The 26,023-nt window shown below is 34.3% G+C and overlaps 1 protein-coding gene across 2 annotated transcripts in view; it reads right to left on the bottom strand.

Moving 5' to 3' along the window:
• Positions 1-26,023, bottom strand: part of LOC123315741 (headcase protein) — a 211,521-nt gene that overhangs the window by 64,317 nt on the left and 121,181 nt on the right. The window lies entirely within an intron of this gene.

Below are 26,023 nucleotides of genomic sequence, written 5' to 3'. Positions count from 1 at the left end.
AGCTACCTCCCCCATAACGCATAAACAAGAGATTGGATCAAAATTTTTCTACGAGATACAATTTTGGATGAACTACTAGTAGTATCTATAGAAGTGAGAAACTTTATCGAACAAATCTTTCAAAGAGCTAACGGCCTAGGTCTTTGCATAGTATAAAAAATCAATTCAACTTGTTACAGAAGTAATTACATTTGTATGGTGAGAGAGTTTATCAGAGTTGATTCAGCAAGTGGTCAAATTAATGGTGGTCGCTCTAATAATTTCCTTTTGGGTGGGTACTTGTAGGGGGAACTATCTGTATTTGCAAATATTCATTTAATCATCATGGGCTACTAGACTCAGTGCAGAGTAGATTTCATGACTGTTACAGATCTTCATTATTACCTCAATTTAATTTGCAAGAAAAAACAACACAATAAAGTTGGTATTGACAATACCTACGTGCGTGTTATGGTGCTCGTTATGGAAGACCTACTATTGATGCGTCAGGCTAAGAACAACAATTCACTGAGATAGTCATTTCACCCTGAAAAAATCTGCAATTGATCCAGTTCTTTGCCTCATAAATGCAATTCAATTGAGAGTCTCCCCCCCACACTCATACCACTCTTCAATCGTCGAATAGGAATGGTTTCGAGTTCTGGAATGATTCATCACTCACAAGCCAGGGGCGCTTGGGGTGAGCAAATTGGGGAAATGCGTAGTTACCCCCTTGAATGCAGGGCCGGATGCAGGGAATGAAAGATGTTTTTACAATTTACATTAAACTGAATTCAAAATCATGCAATTTTCAGTATTTTTTGATAGCTGGAATAATTCGGTGGCGAACTGGGATAATAGTAATCCATTTTGAACTACAGATTACAAAATTGATGGTCATCCTGTCATCAATTGGATATTACGTTATTGCTCTTTTCAATAAAGTAGTACCAAAAACACACAAATTGAAGAATGTCGCCAAAATCTTGAACCAAAAAAAATGCATTTCATTGAGTGCTGGGGTCAGTCCGTTCTTAGTGGTCCTGAAGACTTTTGGTGTTTGTTAGAAATGAATGATCACTCTTATTCGTATGACCTAAAATTCAAAAAAACACCCGAATCGGTCTAGTCGTTCGGAAGTTATCACAAAATCTTAATTATGGGAGTACCTACCATTTAAAGGTACATATTTCACATGTCATATTCCAGACTCATCAACCATATAGGTTCTTTATTCTTGCCTGAGAAGGAGTCACGTATACCCTGTAGGAAAGGAGTTGCACATAATGATATTTTTGAAATGACTAGTGCCAAAACTTCCGAATGTTAATGGAACAGTTTTGAGAAATTTCATATCACAATAAGAAGAAAGAAATTTAATCGTGTTCTGTGTTAAATGGAATATTCTGACTTGAAATATTTCATGAAATACGTTGATGATATAAAGGGCTGTCTTGTGTGGAGAATTCTGATCATCAAAGACTTTGAATACTCAGCATTCCAACTCAACTAAGAGTTGAACTGAATATTTCAGAACAGAACAGGTCGAAGCTTTATCTCGTCGTTTTAAATGATCTGAATAGCTCATCCCAATGTCCAACCCTGCATTTCACTGCAGGAGCAGCATTTATTGATTTTGCAGGACCCCAAACGGCAATTTCATCGTGTCCTAACCATCGACACAATGCTCTACATTGCGCAGCACTGGATAGTGTAGTTATCCCTGGTCTGGGTTGCTATGCTGGCCCTGAACGAAATCGTGATCGGGGTGCATCCAGGGGTAGTTTCAGGTGGAATGGGAGATATTTGCATAGTTGCGAGAGGGGACAGTCATATATCAAGGTCAAAACTCAGTTTCCACGTGTACAGTAGGGTGGAATTTTTCGCAATCATGTTATGTAGGGGTAGTGTTCCCATTGTGGAAGGGCAGAGACTCGGTTAATTTAAAAATCAATGACCATGGAAAATTTTTAATAGCATCATTCTGAAATTAGTGTATGCTTTGGGGTAGAATCATAGGTTGTGGGAGCAGAATATAAAATTGAGCAAGGGATCTCTCTCCATCCAACGTTCAGTTCAAGAGAATATATCATTCTGCACGTACTTGGGAAGAACATTAGCAACAATATCCGTCATATAGAATATTCCAACAAAGCTTAACTGTTTTTAATAGCATTTTCTTATAATATAGGTACATATAGTTTCCAATTAAAGAAGAAATTAAAACTTGACAGTAACAGTTCTGATTGCAAATTTGAAGAGTAGATTTTTAGGTATCATATTTCTTCGGAATTGATCTCTTACTAATGTAATAAATGAAAGTTTTATTAATTGAGTTATCAATTTTGCTTTTCCTATAAACCTGAAGTTTAGAATATGTGATTTGTACATTGGATCACAAAAACAGCATTCTTCCATACGCCCTCCCTAAAATGATTTTCGTCAAAGTCTACCATATAGCTCAAGATGAAAAAAACAAACAACGCAGGAGAAGTAACATATTAATAAAACTAACTGGGGCTTTTATCTATTTCCATGCCCTAATTCCTGCGCATTTTATTGTATCATTAACGTCGTTCTCATAGAACGAATGTATCCGAGCACTCGTCTAGCGTAATTAAGAGAGGTTTTTCTGCTACTATATTTCGTTATTCTTGGATGGAATTCATATGTGTTATATATATGTTTGGAAACTTGCTCTAGTGTTTTTATATGCATAAAGCAAGTTATTTCAGTTGAATTACAGAGTAAAATGACCATTTAATAATATGAAAGGATTTAAATCACTTCTGCTTCTTCAACATTATTCTCGTCTGAATCTAGAGACATGTGCATTGAACTAATCGATAGAAAGTTCATCAAGGATTCAATAAGCTACATGAAGAGTTATAATGAACAGATTAACAAGTTTTGCTTATATTAATAAGGGATCCTTGGAGGTATAGGTTTCCACGTACTCAATACAAATATTTTCGTCACACAGTTTCCCTTTCCATTAGTGCACATACACTTCAAATTGATGGCACCAGGAATGAGTAAACTTTGTTAATATTGAAATGAAGTGTTGGCTTCGGATTATTTAGGTGAGCTCTCACAAATTCCATGTTTAAAGGCTCAAATCGGCCATTTGTACTACGTGCTATTTCTAAGAGGCTTTTTGGGATATGAAGCGGCATGAATGTTTTTTTTCGATACATTCTACACCCTGACAGAAAAAGACCTAAGACCAGTATGAAATTGGTCTGAATTATTCAACAAACTCTATTCATAATAACTTTGAAGTCCGAACAGTTTTACTCGAAGTAAAATTGAGGGAGAATAAGGTACCGATAATTGAACTAAGCCCACACAATTTCACCGAGTCTCAATTATTCTACATTGTTTACCTCCCTTTGACGTTATGTTATACTAAGTTTTTCAAATGCTCCAAGATACTATTCAGATAGATATTATCCATCCATAAATATCATTTTGTCCATTAATTATGAATGCGACTTCATCAAAATATGTATCAGATCGTTCGTGGACTTGAATCTCCTCTTGAAAAATTATTTTGTAGTTTTAAAGCCTTTTGATAATGGCGGCGGTAAAATTGGTCCTGATTTAAAATCATTCAGACTTTATTGTATATCTGATTCGTACTACTCCTTCAATAGATCTTTCACTTGAAGTTGAACTTTTTTTTCAAAATTTGCTTCTGGATCCTGCCAGTTGAGATTTTCACAGGCATCTTTCATCAAAATAAATAATAATAAACGTGTTTATGAGAGCATTTCCCATAAGAATAACAGAGAAAAAAAATATTTCTTCCGATTTTTATAACAAATGAACGATAAATTGCATTGCAATATCCTTCATATATTTTGTAGAGAATTTAACGCTCTGAAACAAAGTCATGTCATTTCTTGATAAATGAACTCTGTCGAAAGTTATTCTAGGTCAAAGTTAATTTACCCTCAATTTATCCGTTTTACTAAATGAATTGCCAAAATATTATTTTGGCAATATTATGTTTTTAGAAAAATGAGACCAAAACATTCTACAAAATATAAATTAGACCCTTGAAGACAGTTGACCATTATATCTGTTATATAGTAAAAATAGACTCAAAACGAATGATCAACAGTTACTTCTTTTGAAAAATCTGGTTTATGAAAATTAGCATCAATTATTCAATTGAAATAATTTTTTTCAACTCTGAGAATTTAGAAATAAACTTTCAGTTCGTCTTAAAACGTGTAAACTTATAAATTTGAGAGTATTATAAAGAAAAAGGCTGAATTAGGGGTAAATTGAACTTTGACCTTGAATAACTTTCGACTGAGTTCATTAATCGAAAAATGACATCAGACCTTTTTTGTAGAGCGTTAAATTCTCTACAAAATGTAAAAAGAATATTGCAATGCAATTAATCGTTCAGTAATTATGAAAAACAGAAGAAAAAAAATTTTTTTTTTATCATTCTTACATGTACATATATGGGAAATCGAAAAGTGCGATGGACTCATATTTTCAGAGGCCTATTTTGCCATTTGAACGAAATTTTCTAGTGTCTTTTCGAGAAAGAATAATTTTTTTTAACGCCCTAGTGTTTATCGTTCTATTCAGTGTATTGAACTAATCATTATATTTGAGCAGCGTCTACTTGCAACTAATCATGATACAGTAAATGGATCTTTCTAGAAAGAAGGTTGAATTGGTTCATTAATTTTATGTGAACATCTCCTAATTCAGGGTGCATCAGTCTGAGGGTAATAATAATATGCCTGCCTCGGTATTATCGCAACCTGTGCTGTTATGATTATGGATGTCCCCGTCGGAGTTATTATTGGCTCCATAAATTTGCGGAATGACGTGCTTCTATTTAATAAGAAGGGAGGATGTTATTTAATATCTTAACCGCTAGTTGCGGCGTGAACCGAAAAGCAAACTGCTGAAAGACTGCAAAATAACAACCTCGAGAACTTGATAAGAATGGCTTTTTAGGGAATAATTCACTGGAGGAATCCGCAGAGGAATGAACTTCGAATGAAAAGGATGGGATGCAACTGGGAATCTGGTTCGACCAGATACAGGTCTACGTTTTTTTGTTAATTTTCTTCCATTTTGTACATCATCCTACTTCATCTGCCTCTCTAGAAACTTTGATAGGTACTATTTTCATAATAATTGAAAGTTTCAATATGCTGGATATCTTTTGATTCTTAAAAAGTATGAAAAGAAAACCAACCGAAGAAAAAATACTCGATATGTAAGAAAAAAAAAATTAATTTTATCGAAAACAATATTTCTTCATTTTTGTGGCCTAAAACTTCACTAGGACAAAATGTGCATGAGTACCTTATTCTCACACGAGTTTTTTGATGTACCATTTTAAACTTATATAGGTTGGATTGCCTAATAGAAGTTTTTAGAAAACGAAAAAGTATTTCTCTCACTTATGACAATTATAAAATATTGCAACTAACACATTTTCAGGCAATCCAACATATTAATCTGTATATAAATAATCAATGTGAAAGGAAATATACTGAACTGTGAAAAAATTAGGTCTGATACTCGTACAGAAGCCCATTCTTATACTGTTTTTTAACTTTGGAGTCGTATTGACATATTAGTGGCATCTGCATACGTAAAAGAAATAGCTATTCTAATTCGACATATTGAATTCGGAGAACTAGCTACTTGGAATCAAAACGTACTCGTTTTTGTATCAAATTTCATTCGTATATAGCAGAGCTACACCCTCGCAGAATTTTTCGCTGGTGAACACACTTAATTAAGCAATACTTATGCACCCCTTCATTTCGTCCATCAAAAGATTAGAATTACTTAAAAATTCAAATATTCTTTTTGATGTTCACCACTTTACTCTCCGAATGAAGAACTCAGACAATGCGATACGCTATCTGTGCACTAATTGCTGGGGCATCATTTATTTTAAAGACCGCATCGCGGGAACTCAGTTATTGATGAATCTTTTTGTGGTTTCAGCTTGCTTTACCGAATTTTAGGCCGGAAAATAAAATGTCGTTTCGGAATTGATCGATTACCCCAACAACGAGACACTGTTCAAGATTTTACCAAACAAAAAATACTCAGCGAATCAGGTGTAGCCCTGATTGATATCCAGTCAAATAAAAAAATACTACCTGTTTACTTCACCCTGATAGATAAATGAGTATTCTGGAATTAAGATTGTACCATACAACATAATTGAGTAATTAGTTATCCTTGTATTTACATTGAGGTAACAAACCCAATTGCATTCTGAGATCTTGTACTCTTTCTGATGCTAATGATGTGTTTTTTTGATGTTATTTTGTGCAACATTGATTCCACTACTTATTTTGCTTTAAATTTTTCATTGTTTATCAATTTTGTCTATGTTCATTTACTTTATTGACCTTTCCTATACATATTTTTGGTCTTGAAGAAGTTCATTCTTTTTCACCTCAACTGTTATGCTGAATTCAAGGAATTTTTTTGAGTCTTAAAATATTTCTTGTTTGTTCGAGTTCTGCAGGAATCTTCGCAGGAGGTTGAATTTAACAGTTATGTTACATTCCATCATGGAATATATTTTAGATATTAAAACAAATGGCTGATTGAAATGATGAATGGGTTGTATGATTATGGTATGACTAAGCAGAGTGTCCCAGCAATACGTGATTCTTCCTCAGGTGTGATTACAGTATATAAAGAAGAGTCAGGAATGCTTTAATTTTTTTCCTGCGATGCTCTCCTGCTAAGATATGTGCCTCCAAATGGTACGAACGATTAAACCGATTCTAGCAAATTTTTGAATAAGGGCGAAAACAAATATAAGTAATGATTTGTTTCCCACACCATCCCCATAAGTCTTCAGGACCGCCAGGAACTGATCTTATACCAATAAATGATGAGACTTTTTTCAGTTGAGGATATTGCTCTATTTATGTATTTTATCATTAGTTCTGTAAAAAAGGTATTTCAGTGCAACAAAGAAGAAATGCACCGTTTTCGAGTTACAAGCATTTTATGATTGAATTAAAAAAATATTTTAAGATTATTGCGAGTTGGTTTATTGTAGCTAAGCTTATTTTTTGCGAGATTGTTCATTTATCTGAAACTTCCATTGATAAAGTACACAAAGTTTTCATTCAATCATGTATAAAAAAGCTATAGAAAACCTTTCACATATTTTTTTTTTATGAATAACAAAAACTTGTGTGGAATCTCAAAAAATACTGATTTCATTATTGAATCTTCCACATTCATCGAACAAGTACGACTGCATAAAAATGAACAACTGAAACAATTCAACACTGAATATTCTTGAAAATTTCCATATTCCAGACCATTTCAGATTCAAGCAACAACGATTCTCCCGAGGGAAAAAAAAAACTAAAAGGGTTGCACAGGCTTTAAAAGCCCAAATCCTGGGTCTGACAGAACTTAATTATCATCGATTTCGGCTAAATGGTCCTGATTTCATTCCCCATCTTTCTTTAATCCTCCTCTAGTCACGACTACAAGAAAGCATTTTCCGAACGGAGACAGCTTTTTCAACTTCAACAGTCGATTTATTTCAATTTGCCAGATCTGAGTTGACTGCGAAGTTCTCGAATATCGGTTATTTCTTACTCGCCGGGCAAAATTCGACTCCGTATAATATTTCGGATTCAATCAACTCTAATTCGATTAGATGAAAAATTCCGAATAGGAATAGGATATGAATTTATCTTCGTTATACGACTCGCATCAAATTTATTCCCATTTAAGGTGTATTTTTCGCTTAAACATATCGATTTCAATCCCAACAAGTTGAATGAACCAGCAATTGATGAAGTTGATAATTTAGATGATTCCTGAAAAATAATTTTCTTTCGGAAATCTGCTGAATCAAGAACACCATTTTTCTGGATGGATATAAATTGATCTAGGTTAGGCCATTCTTCCACAGAAGATAGAATTCATCAAATCTTGTTAGCAAAACTCCCCAGTATAAAACATTCAGAATGACGGAGAAAGCATCCCCAAAGTCTGCAAAGAAGTGATAATATTGCTGACCTACTATTACTTAATTATTTATACTGTCTTACAGTTTCAGGTTATTAACAGTCGGGGATAGAACATATCGAAATGAAACATTTCATAAAAAAATTGCCTAAAATACGAACAGCTTCAGTTACCCCAATTATCATTTGGAGTCAAAACAGTATAACCGAACTTGTATAATCAAAAACATATGAATGCTTGTGACTTATTTATTGGGTGAACTAAAATGTGAACAATTAATATCATGAAAAGAGTTCCTCAGAAATTATCTATACAGGGCGAGTCTTTGAGTCGTACAGATATTTTAATATAGTACAAACAAAACAAATAAATTATTTTGTCGAATAAAATGAATTTCGGAATAGTTTTTAATTTATTTGATGAATCTTTTTCGCACACACATCTTCCTGTTTTTTCATTATGACCATTACATGCCATAAAAATACCAAAAATTAAAAAATCCCATCTCTTTAAACTAAGTTGGACGCAATATTTTGTGAAATAAAAGTATTCCTCATCAATAATTTGTAAATTAAACTGTAAATTAAAAATGTCTGTCAAAATTGGGTACTTTGGCTGAATGGAACTCTGTTTAAAAGATCCACAGATGTGTAGTGTCATAAATTTAGCTTGTTATTCTGATGTGAATTATGTTTCTTCATGGTGGCATAGCTCATTATGAAATTTTAAACTGACTACATATTTTTGTCAGAGCCGAATAAAAAAATGGGACAGGAAGAAAGTATTTCTTTCGACTTCAAGAATCTACTGTTAAAAAATTTGTTACACTGTATATGTACTATTTAATTTCGAGAACGAGTCGAATCAGCAAAACAAGTTGTTTTTTTTTTGAAAAAGTGTTAATAACTGTAATTACTTATCATGTCTGTATGTTCTATAATTTTTCCGATAGCATATATGTAGATCCTGTGAAAAATACTATCATTATTGATTTTCACCGATTTTTCCTCAATTACATTCCTGCCCATGTTGGATAGCCTGTGAACATTAGCAGCATATCACAGGCTCAATAAATAAGTCATTAAAGTCAGTAACCCACTTACGTGAGACACACTGTACGTCTTCTCAACGGAAAATCACCCTGTATTTATGACTGCACAGAGACTATATGGAATTTTCCTGCAACCATCATTTCCGGAAAAATAAAAATAATGATTTCCACAATGAACGCAACAACGTAGAAAATGCAGCGTTGCGTATACGAAAATCGAGGATACAATAGAATCTCAATAACAATAGAATTTTCCGTTACCCTGAGCATTCGACCGAATTGAATTCGGAATATAGAAGTTTGTTTTCATTGGACATTAATAATTTTTCATGACCGCAGGGACAGGGGCGTCTATTTGTCGTGGATTGGACAGTAGAGAGTACTCCCTAAATCATCCCTAGCGGTCTCAGGTCACCGTCGGAGAGTCACTGCTGTTTTTTCCACCGATCGAGGGGGGACCAGTTTTTCCTGTATAAGTTGTAAATGTCGGCGAGAAGTATTGCGTCTGAAAAATGGAGGGAAAAATCTGCAATTTTTCGCAATAAATATGAACGAATGTTAATGCATTGTGTTTTTATGAATCCTTCGATCTACTCCTCCACGCAATTAGGAGATATTTATGCAGCCATTAGTTCGAATTCGGATACTTAAATTTCGCTCCAATCTGAATATTCGCGCTTCTGTTATTTCGTTAGCAAACTAATGACAGTAGTGAAATCTCTTTCCGAAAAGTTTCTTCAAGAGTGGAATGAAGGGGTCAATGATTTTCTATTTATTTTCCAGAAACACATTAACTTGGTAGCAGAAAGAAAACATTCTTCTACCATAATTCAGTATTGTTGGAGTTTAGGTTTTGTTTATCGTAGTCATAATTTTCAAGTTATTTGGTATACAAGATGAATCTAGAGTCTAATCGTAAAGGTAATAGGATCCCCGCATTTATGGGTACGATAGTACATTCAAATAATGAATATTAGTTGAGGTTATTAGGACAAGTTATTTGTCTATGCCTTTTTGAATCTGAATAAAGTATTTTACTTTGAGCCGAATCATTTTTGGATGATACATCGAAGTGTCAAGGAATAACCTCGAAGAATATAACTGCAATACAATTGCAATAATTACAATATTTTTCTGAATATAAATAAAAAAAGTTTAAAAAAAGGGACATATAAGACCCGCTGAAAAGTTCCCTCTTTGACCCTCAGGTGACGCCACAGATGAAATCCTGATGATTTCGACCTTCATATGATACCCGTCAAAATTTCATGTCATTTCCATCATTTGTTTACAAGTTACAGCTCTTTAGAAAGCTGTTGCACAGTGAACAAAAAACAACGACGTGTGGATGATTCTAAGAGCTATTTGCGGCTGTTTCGTTGAAATAAAAATGATTTTTGTTCTGTGGGTTTGTTACAATGGATGATACATGGCTTCACCACTACACTCCATCAGAGTTAAATCGGCAGTCAGCTGAGTGGACTGCACCACGTCCAAAGCGCTCAAAAGAGCAACAGTCGGCTGGCAAAGTTATGGCTTCCGAATTTTGGGATTTGTTCATCAACTACCTTGAAAAAGGCCAAACCATAACACAGTCCTGTTTATGTTGGTAAATTCAAACTTTCAAATTTTGGTCAATTTCCAAAAAAAAAAGAATTTTAGAAGAGGCAAGTATGAGTGGTACCACGGATTGAAGCTTAATTTAGGTTTTTTTAAAAAAAAAAAACAATTTTCTCAAATTCGAAATACAAAGTGATGTTTTTACCCTGAACAATTTAAATGAGAATTAATGACTCCGGCCCTGTGTCCTTCCAAGTTTCAATAGATTCTGTCGATAAATTCGGCTTTGATGATAGTTTCAGTATATCTATTAATTTCGAAAATCAGCCTGTAGCCTTCTGAAAAAAGCCAGAATCCGTACTGATCTAGTCTGACCCTATCTGTGATAAGAGTAGGTATGTACAGTTACTCCAGCGACACCCTGTATATCGTTATTGGTACATTTGCAAAAAACGGCCCCGAATGAACAACGATATAGTGCTCTTTTAACAAGATAATGCACTTTGTCTCAAATCATTGGCTACCATGGTTAAATTGCACGAAATTGGCTTTGAATTGGTTCCGCATCCTCCTATTCTCCAGATTTAGCCCCCAGCCACTACAACCTGCTCCCAGATCAGAAAACAATTCTCACCGGAAAAATATTTGACTTGAATGAAGAGATCCGAAACTGAAACCTTATTTGAGGCAAAAGAAAAAGCGGTCTACAAAAGAGGTATCGAAATGTTAGAGCGACATTGCACAAATTACCCTTTACAAAATACACCAACGGCCGTTTTTAATAAACCTATCTATCCATTGTTTCAGTTACTGAAGATAGAAAATGCATGTGATTTCGTTTTTATGATCTATCTGTAGATATATTTTAGAATGGTATCGAAGGGCCGTAAGTGCATATACATATGTACAACGCTGTGAATTTATTATTATATCGTCGGTGCTTACTGATGCACATTCGTCGAATTTGCCCCTAATATAATTTTTTTTTCATTCATTTAAAATTTGAAGGTACTGAAGAAGGTGGTTGAAATTCTTCACAAGGTTATCATAGTCGCAATGTGCCTAAAAATCATAATACATCTTATAAATCGTTCACCTTCGCATAATAAATAGATGGCAGCAAATGAAATTTCATATCCAGGAAATACTTACACGTCGATTCATAACAAACAAATTATATTTTCTCATTCAAGCATTGTATAAAATTACCTCTAAACCGGGTTAATTATACAACAGACTCGTAAAATTTATTTTTATCATAATATCCCGCATATTGGCGGAGCAGTTTTGTCGTCGGAATGGGTTTTGATGTCTGAAGTCAATAAAATGTTTAACAACTTCCTTGACCATACTTCGAATTAAATGGTCCGGTTGTTTTCAGTATTGTGTAGAAATATCACAAGTATTAATTTCGATTTAACGACTTTCAGCTCACAATACAGCCATTAAATTGTTTACGTTATTTCTGGATATGATATATCGTTTTAAATATGAATATTCATGTCCTCGATGTAAAAACTAGAGTTCAGAATGAAAAAAATAATTAGAATTTCACTTTCTTTCCTTTCGTTTCGCAACCTTCATAAATTACTATAATATTGTGATATGCATTCAGAAAATGAATGGCAATTTGACATTTATAATAAAATAATACAATAGTAACAATTTTCTTATACAATACTCACAAAATCAGTTTGTTTTTCTACTCTGAGCCTCACCTGAAACAAAAAAAAAAACATTTAAAATTTGGTTGAGTTCATATTCTGATGATCTGTTCACCATGGTAACTTATTATCCATTCACATTTTTAAAAACAGTCAGTTGACCATGGAAATGTCAAAATGACGCTTACACATTCATTTGACTCCCATTTTTATGTTAAAAACAATGATACTGTGCTTGCCAAAAAGCCAAAAAAAAAAAGTATCAGGAACTGCTTTTTTGAATTAAAATCAGCTCATGCCAATAATAACCCAGATATTTCGAAATCGACGTGAAAGAGTGACCTATATTTAAGCCACATATGTTTTCACTTTTAAGAAAGATATAGTGAATAAAGGGGATGTCAAGGAATTTACTTCTATTGGGAGACCCAAATAGGTGGTGGCCGTTGAAGACTTTGTTTTCAGGAAAGATCAGAAACGACTTATTTGGAATTATAATTATTTGAAACATGAATACTGTATCGACACACTACTCAATTATGTGAAAGATAATTTGGAATTTTCAGTCCAAGCAGAGGATAACCAAGATTAACTGTTCTCAAGATTCTGCGTATTATGTATCCGATTAAAATTTTTTCATTGCAAAATAATACTTACAGTCATCTCTTGAACTTTCCATGAAAAAAACTGGATAAAAAATCCCTTCAATCAATTTATATAATCTTCAATTATGTTCGATAAATTTTTTCGAATTAATGCATTTTCCCAGGTATATAAATTTGCATTGTGCGAAATACGTAATAACTGAACATTTATGTAGAACAGACAACATGGGGCTGATTTGGAACTCAAAAATGTCATAACCATATATTTTCGTATTAATATAGAGTGTGGAATACTTCAAATCTCCAAGGTCAGCTGACAGCATTCATGAGACGGAATGGACTATTCATAGGGTGCCATATAAATTCTTAATTTAATTTCCTATCGTTAATGATTAGAACTATTATACCGATTGGAAACTGAGTTATCACAAGAAGTATTAGTCCTCCTTTTCTCGGAAGAAAAATTCAGATATATTTTTCACTTTCTCACTTCAACGACAACATTATAGCTACTTCGAATACACCCTTCATATTGCCCAAAATGTTCGGCCATCATTTCATTGACCACATAAAAATGTAAAATGACTTCCCAAAATGCGACTGAAGGCGAGTATATTTTTTTTCTTTGGGGGAGAGGGTAATCACCTCAGAAACCTCAGATAAATTTCAAAATAAAGTTCACGTGACCAAGATCGTATGGATTTCGATATTAATGGGGGTGAGTTATAATCCCCATTACCCCCTAAATCAGGCCTTGCATGCGACTCATAAAAGAGTTCAGGAACTATTTAGTTCCTAGTTAGTTTTCTACACTGTATCATTGAGTAATGAACCCAATGACTGTGTATACTGTAGAGCATTGATTCACTATTCTCGTTCTCTTTAAATGCTCGTGTCATAATCCTTGAGATTTGATTAATGACCCTTGACTAAAGTTATTGAAATGTTTATTTCTTCCGCTGAACTTCTTGACTACGACTAGCATCGTTTCTACACCGACTACAAAGTTGTTCAGTGGACGTTAGTTGGTTGCATTACCATAGGAGGAATCGTTTTAGTTTATTCTTATTCCGAGGAATTATGTGCTGGCTGATGTTAATTATATAGAATTTGACATTTCCATCTGACTCGTATGAAAGAACATTCTTTCGTCGAGTTATTTTCGAGTTTTGTTTACAGTAATGTCGAACAATCGTCTCATTAAAAACGCAGCGATAAATATATAAATCATGTTTTATTCACAGCACATTATGAATACACGAATATGAGCATTGTAAACATTCCCATAATGTTATTTATGGTTTTGTTTTGCAACCATTCCTCATTTTTGCCCAATGAAAGCATTTTTGATGTTTCTGTTTTCATTCAAATATTCCTCAGTGGCGTAAACATGTGAAAAATTAAGTGAAAAGGTGAAACTTGAGACAATATTTCTGTAGAATTGTATAGGCTACATAACAGGGATATAATTTTGATACGACTGGTGAATTCCAAAAAGGCTGAACTAAACACTTGTACCAAATTCAAGTAGTTTTCTAACTGAAACATGGGGAAATAAACGAATTTTCCATTAGTTTTTGGAAATTTTCATGTCCCTGAACTGTTTGTTCGATGTTGATTGCGGAAATCAAAGTCACACTAATGGATGCCAAAAAATATTCTTAATGTAACCGAATATCATAAGAAACTCTATGCCCCAAACGGCGAAGCTCACAGTAGTCATTGCAGTTTTTCTAAAATGAAGACGACAAATTAAAGAATTGTCATTTTATTGATGCGAGCTCGTCGTGAATCAGCGCAAGAATTCCCAGAGAGCCTGAAACATATAAACACAAGCTGTAGACCGGTCTTGGGATTATTGTCCCTCATCAGCACACTGCAGGGTTACACATCTCAACCGGAGGATGGTGTTCTTGAGCGAAATTGGAGGCCAACCATTGCAGTTGCATTGCAAACAATTCTACGTCTCCGGTTTGATTGCACTTTTCACTTTTTCCGAATTTAACACGCTTCGAAGCCCAAATCCGATTCAATCACTGGGACAGTTGAAACTCATAAATAATCAGCTATGGACCCGCCTCGGTTATTGTTATTTTGGCCTACCCAGTTTCGGTATAGTAACACAACAGTGGTGTAGATCTAAAAGAGAAGTAGGTATAAATTAAAGAATTAATAAATTTTTAATACGCCATGCTCGAATAAATCAATTTTTATTTCGAATAACACAACTTTTCATATTTTTAATTGAGGAGTTTGTCATGCACCTCCTACAAAGAGGTGGTGGGTATCTGAGTTTTTTTTTTAATGATAACCCAATTTTTTTGTGGCAGATATGAGTTTTTTTTCCGTTATAAAAATGAAATAGTTGAACTTATTGAGTTCGAATTTTTTCTCTTATGTATCTTGAGGAGGATGGCCTGCATTTTATGAGTGATTGAAGTATCAAAATACATAAAAAGGAGAAATTCGAATTAATTTAGTTCAACCATATCATCCCCATAATGAAAAGGGTTTCACTCGGGGTTGTATCATAACAAAAACCATTAACTACCAAAGTAATCCATCAACGAAAGACATATCAATTTATACATGAAAACTAGGGTTGCCATTAAAAAAAACTCCTTCCAACCAGTTTTGCTCTCTCGGTAGAGAGTACACGGAAAGTTCATGAATTATATAAGTTTTCATTGAATTGTCCATGACTATATGGTTGTTTTCGATTTGTGATTTTGGATGAATTGTATACGGTAAGTTTCATTTAAAACGTTCGACAACAAAAAATTTATAATGGATTGGTATCGGTAATTTGAAAAAAAAAAAAATTGAATTGCAGATATTAGTTCAAAAAATTTCTTATCCCAGAGATATTGCTATCTTTGCAAGAAAAGATTCAATTGACGGAGGCACGTTCGTATTTATAGATGTACCTATAATATGCGTAATTTTTCATATTTATATAAATTCAATATATCTACATCCAAAAAGGTTGAAATTTTCTTCGGTGCACAACTTGGAACTCTATGCCATAAGAGAGGAGTCCTGTCTGCCAGACGAGTCCAAATTGAATGAATAACATACATTAACATTTCGAAAATGAATTTGTACGCCACTGTCCTTTGTCCCACCCAAACAGAATCTTCAAGGGCTCGCTCTTGCGTGAGTAAAGGTGCGCCTGTTATCGTTTTGAGGTTTGTATGTACAAACCTGCATTCGTATTCAACGCATGCATAACTTTATTGTTCGTAATTAATACGTAAGACCTATTTATGCAAATTGTGATACAATATGAGGATTTCGTTGATATAACTACCTCATTGTTCAGATTCTGCTCATTCTTGCGTGCTCGTGATTTGGAAATGGGTTCAGGACTCAACTTTCGTCACAGTAGTGGAAATTCGATGAATATTTTCGAAAGATAAGATAATAAAATTGTAATCAATTCATTGGAAGAAATATAGTGATCCTTATGTCTGAATAATCCACTGAATTTTCATCTCGAAATTCTCACATATGAGGACTGATCTCAGAGAATCGATATGAAAAAAATTAACAAAATCAGAGTACCTAATGAAAAAAAATGCCATTGTTAAGGCGATATTTCTCATTTCATTAGATCACCTTTCAGAAATACATATAATTAACAGCTCAATTTTATAACCTTTCTCGGCACCAATAGAGAAAATAGAGTAGTTGCAATATGGTATCTACTAGATTATATATGAAAAGTTACATCGCCATTTCCCAGAAATCTGAGAGAGGCAAGCAAGCTCTTTCGTTTTTTGGAGTAGAAATTGCAATGATTTTTAGTACTAAAACAAACTGTCAAGGGAGAAGAATTCTAACTGTTTCAGAAAAGTAGGTACCTATCAGGTATTAAAGTGACACTTGCCGAAGTGACAAAATTGTAACTCGACTTGGGAGATATCTCAAACTATGTATTAGAGATTACAAAATTAACATTGCTCCCATATTCGGAGTGTTGCCAATACCTATATCTCGCACTGCTTGATTAATCCAAGAAGAGGACTTTTCATCTGCAGACCGTCAAGTAGGTACCGTATTCGATAAACTTCCACCTTCTACTCTCCATTGATCTACGGTACTCCTCGTTTTCAGATCTAACCTGTATGGATCATTCAACCAAAGAAAAACACACCTAAGAATCTCATAGCTATCGTCTGACTAATTTATTTATACGCTGATTCGCATGTGAAACTAATAAATGTTGATTTACTGACCAATTTCTATGCGGGACAGAACTGAAACAATTATAGGAAACATAGAGTTTCCCAATAATCGACAAATCATAATTCGACTTCGGAAATTAATGGTGACCATTTCAAAATGAAATACGGCCCTGTTGCATATTCAGCTCACGTTCATCTCTTTTACCAACGGCGTCTCCGTAGAGATAGAGAGTCGTAAATTTTTTTTGTTGCGTAACTGCACGTCCGATGTCGTAAAATTTACGCTACCGACCCGTGCTCTTCTTTTTAATGCCGCGATAATAGAATAAATTTAGCCGCTTTTTTATGAATGAATGTATGAGTTTCGATATAAAATTTAATGCGGTCATAATTTTCGTTATTAATATGGGATTTGCTACAGAAAGAGACGAGCCTAACATAAAAGCGCCATTACTATAGTTTTGGGAAGTCGGAATCACTGCCGCCTTTGGTTTTGTTTCCTCGAACAATATATGACGGGAGCTTTCCTTGTTAGGTTAGGGGCCATAAAAAGTTTTCTAGCGGATTATACGAAACTACCGCCAATTCAAATTATAATTGGTTTTTCTCTAGGGGCTGACAGCTCGAATGTACCTCCATCGTGTGGTAGGTATTTCATTATATTTTTATATTGGCACAGAAAAACTCCTAATTTCGTATCCTAATTAAAACTTGAAGTTTCTCTATTTCGATAATTCTTACATAAACAAATGAATTTGTCATATTTGCAGTGTTTTTTTCCATTACAAGGTTTTACATTACATGGTTTTACACAAAAGAGTTTTTCTCAAAATGATTGAACGGAATTTTAAGGTGAAAAAGTCTGTTATATCCTGTTCAATGAGTGACTACAGCTATAATAGCTTCCCAGATTCCCTTTAAATCAGGCCGAATCGTTAAAATTGGTATAGGAAAAAAGTGTTTCTTTTGACCTCAAGAATATACTGTTAAAATATTTGTACAAGTCAAAGACTCACCCAGTATAGTCATAAAGCTGACATGTTTCAGTTTGTACCTATACTCCGTAACTACCTACCACAACTCATAATTTCTGATGTCGACAAAGTTGAGGAGAGGACTAACCTCCGAATAATGTATAAAAAATATGCAGACAAAATAATAGCGAATATTTCACCCTCTGTTACCAACACACGAAATCCTTCTCATGATTTTATCATAATGGGAGTCTCCTGTCGACGAAAAAAGGACAACATAACCCTTAGATCGCGGGAAAACATAATATTCATGGTACCCCAAGGCACAACCCATTATATGCCCGACTTCTGTTGCAAAAAACAACTTTAATCACATTTCATGCCGAGAGATTAGATTTAATTGTAACTTAAACTCACGACAGATAACCCTGATTCCCATCCACAGATCTTTTCCTCGCGCAAATTCCGGAATGTGTACAGCTAGACATAAAAAAGGCTGTAGCGAAGATTACGACGAGCCTTAGAAGTTGCAAATTACCCTGGAACGGGAGACAGATTCTCTGCTATTTATGTAGCTTCTTCATTTCCCGCTGAATAACTTCTGGTGGAGCAAGAGCAACAAAAACCTCCTGTGGGAGGAATATTTGCATTTTATTAAATCACTTAATTTGCCAATTTTCAGGGGTGTGAATTCCCTCTACAAGCCTAACAGAAAATCTGTCGCTAAGATAAATTTTAACTAATGGCTCAAATCTTCATGCACATAATAACTTGAAAGAAAGAATACTAGAGCAACTGAAATTTTTTTATTTTTAATTTGTATATTTACTATTACTATCAAAATTGTTTTCCAATAATGGTTTTCGAAATAAAATAATATTGCTACATTCAATATATTGACCTACCTATAGGGAATTACTTTAATCGGATACCTACAAGTGATCGGCCAGCCTTCTCAAAAAAAAAAAACAAAAAAAAGGTGGCTGTGGTTCTATGGGTATTTTGAGTGAGTTACATCAATGGAATCAAAATTTATTTTTCAAACTACTGAACGTTTATTATACGAATTATAATGAGATCATGAAATGAAGAAGAAATAGCTAAATACATGTTATATTAGAAAGCTGCAAAAAAAATGGTACTGCTTCTGAACAAGCAGGGATGATGAACTTAGAGAAGTCAAGAAATGGAAACTATTTCTGGAACCAAATGTCGTATATTTTGTTGAAAAACTGCTGAATATACCGGATGAGGATAAATATCTCGAGACAGTAAATGAAGGGTACAGAGAAACAACCATCGATGTCAATTTTCCTTTCAGCTGAGAAAAACACATTTAAATTTCAAAATCCGTTCATATTATCTGAAATATGACGAATTAAATATTATTTTTCTCGGAATGATCATTATTAATATAATTATACATAAAATGAGTGCATTACATGAAATGACTTAGATTTTTCTTTCCGTGTATTGATCGTTATCGTTAGTTCTTTCCCTGTACGGTAAATCTTCGGAAGCGATTCAACGTATGACTGAACTAGTTTCATGCCTGTTTCTGTACCATAAGATACTACTATTCATTCTGAATTGAATCATGTGTCTAACTCCTTTTCGGACAAAAATTGACTTTGATGGTTTTTTTCCCTGTACCCTTCAAATTATCTCAAAAACTATGTAGTTACTTCAGAAAAAAATATTTCAAATAAAATTTTTCAGGTATCAGGGGGGACAGAAATGATCATATTCTTTTAACATTGACCTTGACTGCAAGGTTAGTTCAAAGTTCGATTTTTTAAATGGAAGGTATATTTTTTAGGGCAGATTCTAATTCTTCATTGGAAAGTAGAAAGTTTGTGTGAAACTGTTTTTTTAATTGGATTTCAAAATTTTCAACTAAATTTTATTTAAACGGTTGAGAAATATTAAAAATAATATTTGAAATCCGATGAAACAAATATACAGTTCGTGACTCCTTTTTCTATGAAGAATAAGAATCTGTACTGAACAATACACCTTTCTATTTCAGAAGTCAAGATTAAGGTTGAAACAAAATATGTCTATTTTTTTTCCCTTTATACCTCACAAGTTTTATTTTGAACATTTTTTTCTTAAGTAAGTAGTATACATCAGTTTTTGAGATGATCAAATGTCACAAGTTGATAGCGCCATGAATTTTTTTCTGCAGATTCTCATTCTTTATGAAGGAAGTAGTTACTTTTGCTTGGAAGTTTTTCAACGAATTGTAATTATTGTTATTTTTGTTTTTATGTTCATTTTCTGTACTCTATGTTACCTGACAATTTTTAATTGAAATATTTTCTGAAGTTCATAGTTTTTGAGATAATTTATAGTCTCAAGTTAAATACCGCACCGTGTATAAGCAATCTAAAGGTAGGTTTCGGATGTGCATTGGAGGCATGCAGGGATTGCAGAATGTGACTATTGCGCTTGTCGTATCGAGAGCTCGCAATAGCGAAACAGCGGTCACATTCTGCAGTCACTACAGAAACGGGTCTTCTTGAAAAAATACTTTGGGCCTGTTTCGATATTGCTGGTTTTACTGGCCAGCAATCGAATAACAATAGAAATCGAACGACTGGGCCAATAGGAATCGTCTCTGAATTACTGACAGTACTGTTCAGGAATATCGGAACAGACGGTTTGTGATTCATGAGCCATAACTCACTGATTATCTAACAAACATTCATAACTCACATTATTCAGTGGTCTATCAAACTTCTTGGTCACAACCACGGACATTTAGGCGTCTATGGTCACAACCACAGAAAACCGAAAAGAACCTTTCAGCAATCCTAGAGAAAAGTACATATGGCATTCTACTCGCATATAATGTCTATTATTCAATTGGATGATTCACGCCTACTTGCAACTCAAACTTCCCATTCTAACAACGTAGTGGTAGTTCACTCTTCAGAGCCAAACTACGTATGAAATTCAACAACGAGACAAAGAACTTCCTGCCACTCATTCATGCTGAAATATTCCCGCGAAACGTGTTGCGGTAATTCGTGAAATGGCCGCTTTATTTTTCCTACCAGAAACTCGCCGGATCGAGTTTATTTCTTTAAGTACCCAGACGAAAATTAAACCGTAAAAATAAAACAACTTCAACACTTTACGTTATCTCCCCGTCTCGCGCGGCTTCCTTGACTCTTTTTCCTGGGGCGAAATTAGATCGTGGTGAACACTGATAATGAAGCAATTCCGTATCACGGCACGTCTAGCTCATTGTTCATGTCCGAATCGGCTCACATAAATTGGCGAAAATAAGTCTCTGCGTTAAGCCTGCTTTGCATCTGCTCTATATCGCCATGTAAGCCCGATAATCGCCCTTGTAAATTAGGTGGCCCAAATAGAGATGGAAATAGGAGGAGAGCTGATCGGAATGGTGTCGGTGGAGACGTTGGTGTTTCTGGAGTATCGTAAACTGCAGGATTAGGTGGATAAGCCGTGGTACACGTCTTCTTGGTCTCACGATATGCTACGTCAATTTGACAGATATCCGTGTTGGTCGACGGTTTGAATTGGGAATAATATTGTTTTTATCCTCTGCATTCTCTTGGTATGGGCGAATAAATCAGAGATTTATTCACTGTTAATATTGTAGTTCCTTAGGATTTCAGAGCAACTAATAATACGCATAATTGTGATTTATCATTATGGCATTCAGATTTAGAAAAGAAGTGGTCGTTTGGCCTCGATAGAACCCCCCCCCCTCTCATCTTTTCAGTCAGTTAAGTCTCAGGAAATCTGCTGCTCCTGAAGACTCGCATTTGATGTCTGCCCTACCCCAGTGCGATTTTTCTCTATGACAATTTTTTTCATCTAAAGTGAAGCATTCACTCCTCTCCTAGTTACCTAGGTCAGGAGACCTTTTTCAAATTTCAAATCACATGATGAATGCGATGATATATAGTTTTTCTACTCAAATCTTACAAAACAAGTTTTTATTCCTATTCTAATTATCCATAACTAAAGGCCATATTTGTCACCACACTCTGATAAATTTTTTTGAGCTTAACTTTTCAGAAAGTCGCATATATATTATTTAATTCTGAAGGATTTTCTACCACTAAATACAGTCTTTGAGTTAGGAGCCTCCAAATACCTCAAAAACACTTCAAGTTATATATCTGGCTATTTTCAATTCCACATTTTCATTGATTCTTTTCATAATACGAGCTAAATCGTAGTATATGTAGGGATAAGTTTCAATTTGCTTCGTTTTCTCATAAAACCGGACATACGTGTAACTAAAGATAGAGATTAAATAAAACATATTATCATGAAATCATTGCGCAATATACCTATTTCAGGAATCAGGAGAAAAGAAAATATTTCCTCATGTAGTCGGCCATTAGATTAGTTATGGCAAAAGGAATTTTGGTGACATCTTTTGATGTAAACAATTCTGACAATAATTACAAACGACTCAACGTGAAAAAGGCAAATTATGCTCAATCTAAGAATCTTGGCAGTAATTGATGTAAGAACGTATGAATAATATTTATGCCCATTTATAAATTACTACCCTACGGAAAATTCATGTTTTCGATAACACTATGATTTGTATATTGAAAACATTAAAGGGGTTGGAAAAACTGAACAATGACCAAAGATCGTCCTCAACAAAAGAGCGTCTATCCAATTTTGACAACCTTCTCAGTTTTATAAGAAAAGTTGGTAAACATTACAGTTTCAGCCACAAAAATAAAATATTGTGTCATTTCATCTGCATTGGGGAAGTACGGAGGAGAATTCGAAATGTCCTTAATTTTCAAAGAAAGGATATGAAGGTATATTTAATGTGTTTCTCTATTGTGTTTTGACTATCACACTGAAGCGTCCTCCTTTTCAACTTTTTTGACACAAGGGAAACCTAAATAATTTTCAATTTTTTTCCAGCCAGATTCAGCATAACCTAACAAAATATAGATAGACTTACTGTGAATACCTCTGAGAAAAAATCACGGTTTGTTCAAACTTTTCCCATTTCATAACAAGAGGATTATTATTATTATTAAACCAGGTTACAGAGTTGAGGTACATTTATAACCTATAAACTTAAAAGTAATGAAAATAAACACACCTGTAAAAAAAAATAGAAACAAATGAGGTAAAATGAAAATCAAAAAGGAAGGTCATACAGAAATCAAACAATAGGAACACAGAATCAACATAACGCCAAATGAACGATAACATTGCAACAAGCAAGCCGAACAAATTATGCAGCCCTTCGATCCTCAGGTGTCCAGTCTATTCTTGAACGCATTGCACCAATTTATCGCCTTTACAGAAGAAACTGAAACTTTTTAAAATTAAAATTTTGAGCAAAACGGAAACCTATCGTCACTTACTCCTTACCTGAAGTCATATGGGGTTCAATGTATTTAATGATAATGATCCGGAACCCCTACCGAGAAAACGCACCCTCCCCAACAACGTTTACCCCTTCTAATCGAAGACGAAATTGGGGAAAGTGTTATCTCAATTTCGTTACTGTTGAAATTTGGAAGTCATTTCCTGTCTGGTAATTGCAATTTTGTGACCCAATTCGATTGCAATTTCTGAAGGGTGACTAATGAATAACGAACTAATTCACCCACCTAACCCCATTTTAATATATAAAAATAGAGGATTGAAGATTGAAAGTTGATAAAGAAAAAACATTCATCAAAGACCGAGTGTGAATAACGTGGACCCCCATTTCTCATTCACACCGATTCAATGGTCGGACAACATTCGGTAACATCGAATAAAGGGGAGCTGTACTACTTTAAGTTCACAGGATATTCAGATCATGCTTTCAGTGACCTACTTAAGCTCTGGTCTGAGTGCTATATTTATTTCGACGAAGAGCAGTCACGGTTCAGCGATGCTGTGTAGATTCCGAATAATTTATTCCATGCAGTATTAACTCGTTTTGACATCATCGAAGATTCGAAATTCCAATTCCAATTCGAAAATTTCTCGATGAACTATAATAATTCACTAGTTTGAGATGGAACTTCGGTTCTAGTAGAATTCATTGATTGAATGTTGAGAAAAAAATACTCTCCAGATGATCCTTACTCATCCCAACTTAACAAATATACTACTAGAAATTCTTTCTAATAAATTCATCAAAATACAGGATGTTGTGTCCTCTATTACGCTTATAAGTATAGATGGGGTTCGTGTTTTTTTTTTCATTTTTAGTGATAAGATCCCCAAGAAATTTAATGCAAGTCAAACTATCTACTGAGTCAAATTCATTCGTCCGTATTTTTTCAACATCGAGAAAAAGCTTTTCATCAGTTAGGAGCTCAACTGTTGCATTGAACCCTTAACCTACCCTGACGATTTTATGTTTCAGTCATCTTCATATTAATTTGATAAAAAAAAATTATTTATTGCTGCTACCTGGTTAACCCTTTTTTCTGTTTCAGTCATAATGGATGGAGAAAAAAAGGAAGAATAAATTTCATTTCAATGGAAAAGATGCCCTCCAGTATTTATAAATAGGTCACGTATTCTGGTTCTTTCCAAGTGATGACCACCTGTTTAATATTCTGCTATTTTAAGTGCTGCCAAAACTTTATCATTTCATAAACTATATTCTTGATATCAAAACATGTATTGCTGATATTCAAAGAAAAATAGGTGTTAATACTTATTGGATGGATTATTATTGTATGATATATGATTGAACTTATAATTTTGTGTTTTTGTGGGAATATTTTGCATTATGAAAAACCATTACTTTCACCTTACTGCTCAATATTGGCTCGGAAATGGCGGATGAGAAGACTTTCTTCTTACAGAGCCTTAAATCAATAGTATGTTTCCTTATAACGCAAAATCAAGTGGAAAATTCAATTCATTCAATACTAGCTGAGAAAATACTTTCAATGTGTTGTTATCCAGCTGAAGTGTGGGGAACAAAACCTTTCCGTCATAATCTTTCTATAATTTTAGTGGTTCATCACTATTGTTATTTGAGAAATCACTTCAATATTGAAATTGAGAATCTTCAAAATCATCATAAAATGACAAGAAAACTGACAAATCCATTGATTGAAAAAAAAATACCACTTAAATTTTCATAACATAATGAAGGATTATTTTTATGAAATTTTTCAGAATTTCGAGGAACATCCTAACGATTTTTTTTTCTGACTGCCAAGGAGTACAGGACAAGGTTTTGAATTTGTAAAAATTGCAACAATTCTTTTATTCCTACTAAATTCCATGGGTCCACTATCGCAAATAAACCAAAAATCCATTGGGGAAAGCTTTGATTAGTTGAATTTCCGCATGATGTACATGTCGTTCTCCAACAGTTAGGTTGATCAAGGCTAAAGTTTACACATTCGTTTACCACGACGAGGAAGAGTAACGTCGGAAGTCACGTCTCGATCTGCCGGAGGTGGTTTTGTTTTCCGTCGTCCTCGAAGCCTAGACGCTGCCAACGATATTCGGAACACGTCTGCCACTCCGATTGTCACCAGATTCCTGCGAAAGGACGACGCTGATGTTGTTTCGTTTCGGTTTCCCCGCAATTGTTTTAGAGACGGATTCAGGAAATATAATGCGTGGTCGGATGATTCCACAATTCGATTTTCCTTCGCGGTTTCCAGGAACATGCAGGTCTGGATTAGAAGTCTAGGAAATGGGCACGTATGTTTCCATTACTCCGTAGCTACAGATCAACAAACTATGGGTAATGACAGGGAAAAAGGTTTCGTCAGTAATCAGTACAAATCAGTCAGGACCATAGAACCCACCTTGGAATTGGCACAAAACCGAGCGATTTCTGACAGTTTATGTTTTCAACACTGTGCTACGTTGCCAGTGTACCAACGGTTAATTTCAATCGTTTTGGTCTGGTCAAAGAGTAAGGTCAACTCCATAAACTTTTTGTTTATGGTTCGTTTTGTTTGTTTTACATCAATTCTCGTCGGTTGTACTCATATTTCATTAGTTTTTCACAATAAGT

This window comes from Coccinella septempunctata, chromosome 6, assembly GCF_907165205.1.
Source record: "Coccinella septempunctata chromosome 6, icCocSept1.1, whole genome shotgun sequence".
In the NCBI taxonomy this organism is placed as follows: Eukaryota; Metazoa; Arthropoda; class Insecta; order Coleoptera; family Coccinellidae; genus Coccinella; species Coccinella septempunctata.
Note: the sequence above shows the minus strand (reverse complement) of the source record. Positions and strands in the feature narration are given on the sequence as shown.